This window comes from Amphiura filiformis, chromosome 3 (assembly GCF_039555335.1).
Source record: "Amphiura filiformis chromosome 3, Afil_fr2py, whole genome shotgun sequence".
NCBI lineage: Eukaryota > Metazoa > Echinodermata > Ophiuroidea > Amphilepidida > Amphiuridae > Amphiura > Amphiura filiformis.
In genome coordinates this window covers 25,616,372-25,619,972 of record NC_092630.1, presented here as the reverse complement: position 1 = coordinate 25,619,972, position 3,601 = coordinate 25,616,372, and positions in this window count along the sequence as shown.

The window sequence follows — 3,601 nt, the reverse complement described above, 5'->3', positions numbered from 1 at the left end:
GATTTAGGACCCTACCTCAATCAAAAACATACACTGGGTCTGCATTATCCCATCAACAAGTGCTCCCAAAAGGATTGATTGTCAAATCATGGTTCATACACTGCTATATAGCTTTTAAATTATAGGGCCCACAAAATTAAAATGGATATGTGAACACCAATTATGGTGTAGTTATTTTGGAAAGTTGGAAAAATAGAGGATTAACCACTTTTATTGTGTCAAAAGACAACACAACTTTTGTCAAACAGGAGTTCTGAGTCAAATATTCAATTGGGAGAGTGACTACAGCTTAAAAGAGTTAGACCGGGTCTAAAGTTAGAACTGGTCTAACTGGAATTAAGATCCATCAGGAATGGTCCTTAACTCTTATTTCCTTCCTAGATTAGCTAGCAAATTCTAAAGATTTAAATGCAAAATTCAAAAATAATACAAAATAAATTAAGCAAATGTGAAGGAAAATATCCTTTCTCCTGGGACTAAATTCCACTTAGACCAGGTCTAACTTTAGACTTGGTTTAACTCTTTTGTGCATACAGTCCTTCAAGACTAATACATCTCCCTTCTCCAGAGTGGAATTTTGTATGGTAACATTTCCTACAGCATAGAGCATATGAAACGTTCAGCAGCAAAAGCTGATAAATGTCATTTTTCAAACTTATGGCCATCATCATCTGTCCTATAATACATTAAGCTGACACCACTTCAAAAATTCCAAGCTAAATTATATTAAACTTTTCCTTTATATTTGACCAGTTTATTTGCCGAGAAAAATTAATATATTGACTTTGCATCTTCATAGCCTTGACACATACCGATATTTAAACAACAACAACAAACCAAACAGATACAATGATTTTGTTAATTCAGGTATTTATTATACACATTCTTTTCCATGTAAAAAGGGTATTATACTTGTTATAAATATAAACAAATGCTATGAATACAGAACATTAATATTGGTACACTTCTTTTGCAATATTATGTTATACAACTGAATCACCAACCTTAATTCTACAGATCTACACTGATACAATGTTGATTAGAAAGCTTCTATAATTTGGTTATCTCATATCTTATTGAAATTTAAAAACAACCATTTCGTTTTGACAGCTGAAACTTTTAGGCGACAAAAAACCCAACCTTTTAAACAAAATGATAAAAGTAATTTGTAATGGAATTGCCACATGAAGTCAACATCTTGTAGACATCCAACATCTTGTAGACATCCAACATCAATGCGATACATCATTTTCACACAAAAAAGCAGTTCTACAAATCTACTTTTCGAAGACAATTGCTGTGTTTTAAGGGGTACTACACCCCTGGCCAATTTTGTGCCTATTTTTGCATTTTTCTCATTGGTGACAGGTAAGATATGTTTATTATAGGGGCAAAGACTACAACTACTGCACTGAAAATTCAGCAACTCAAGGCAAGTAGTTATTGATTTATTGATCAAATATTGGTTTTCCCTCATTTTTGACTGTAACTCCACAACTGTTGTCTGTGCTGAAATAAAATTTCCAGTGCAGTAGTTGTAGTCCTTGTCCCTATAATATACATATCTTACTTGGCCCCAATGCGCTATAATTTTTGAGAAAAATGCAAAAATAGGCACAAAATTGGGCAGGGGTGTAGTACCCCCTTAAAGCGATGGGTCACATTTTCACAAGAGGCGTGCACAGGATTTCATAGGAGATGCCGGGTTCCCCCTGACTAACCTAGACATGAAAGCACTCTGTGCGCATGGCACATGGTGATGGCATGGCGCAAAGCCCAGGGGTGCTAGCTAGTTGTAGCGTCCGGGACAAGGATAGATGACACCCACTTTTTGAAGGAGAAAAACAGCTGCCCTGCTCCCATAATTACTCTCCTGAACAAATTGCATGTGGAGCAAAAATTTGCCAAAATACGACTACTAGTACTTTTGTCATAATCAAGGTGAATTAGGCCTCAACAGTTTCTTAATGACCATCTTGCGTGAAATTTTGACTCTCAGTTTGGAGTGGGTACTGAATTAATCGATTTATGTATTAGCCAAATAAATCCATTAATTCCCTTAAAACAAGGCCCCCGGGGCTGGTGCAGTCCTACCCTGTCAAGCTGCTGAACCTTAGCTTTTCAAAATCATAAAAGTGGGCCATTTTGAGGTAAAATAGTTAACTAATGTTTAATTCAGTCTTATGTCATAAATTAAAGCCCAGTTTCCTATTTTGCCCAATTGATCATTTCCCTGACTCAACTGACCAAATCTTCAATTCTATGGACTGGAATTGTTTTCCCGACTGACAAAAGTGGGGGGAACATGCCTCCCCTCACGCACGCCACTAATTTTCACTATTTTGTTCAGTCCTGTTGAGTGTCCCAATTGGAACACACTCTATGAGGGTTGAAATTTGTCTCACTGTACAAGAATCAAACTAGACTCTTGCAATAGTTGTTTGCAAGAATCATTGGAGAATCTCACAAAAATTCTAGCCCTGCAGTATGAGGACTGAAATTCAACCAAGATCCACACACCTCCCCTGTGGAACCCATTGTTTTTTGGTTCCAACCAAATGATTGAGAACCCTGCTCTAAATAGATATAGTTTTTACTCTGAAATCCTCTTCTTTGCATGTATCTCCCACTTCCTTACAAGTACAATTTTATCAAATATTTTATATGTTACATGTAAAGTTTGTATACTCATATTTCAGCTTGTTAGAAAAATATCTCTACACAGATAATGTTCCTCCTTGTAGAAGACAACCAGACCAAACGGTCCAAATTATACAATTTACCTATAAAAGATACAATCTCATTCTTTCAAATTGGAGAGTGCCTTAATGAGCTATTCCAGTTGAAATCCATACACCCCCTATGGAAGACATAACCTTAATCTCCACACAGAGGGTGTAGATTTCAAATGGAGTCACTCATATTTAGGTAACCCATTTGAAATTCACAAATGTAGATTAATATGGAATAGCCCAATGTTGGTCTACACGATCAACTGGAGTCTCATAATGAGGTGAATCTCAAAAAATAGTTACTAAAGAGATGTGAATCATGTGCTTTTACAGTCCTTAGGAAGCCTCAAAGCCACAATGTATTATTTACAAGACTTTAATACAGAGGCAATATTATACAGAAGATATAACCTTATTGTTAAGTCGTGGTGTGCCTTATGCTATATATTATATACATTTCATTAAGACTTCAATGTAAAAAGGCAAACCTCTGCAGATGAATAGACACAAGCCTTCCATATAAGGAGATCATATTAAAGTGACACAATGTTTATTCCTTTGCAGTCCAGGATCCCACAATGCTTGTCCAACTTCAACATGACTTCATTGCATTTTAGAAGACCAAATTCAAAAGATGAACTGGCACCATTTTCATTCTGTAACAGTCTTGGGGGTGCCTAAATGCTTTACTTTGTTGTAAAGATACCAACTTCTTCAGATGAAAACTGATTTTTATTTTTCTGCAGTCTTGAAGGATGCATTAATGCTTCATTTCCCTCAATAAGATGTTGTTGCAAGAAGATGAAAAACCACAAGTTGCATTCTTCTGTAGTATGGAACGTGCCTAAATATGAGTCTACAGACAGTCT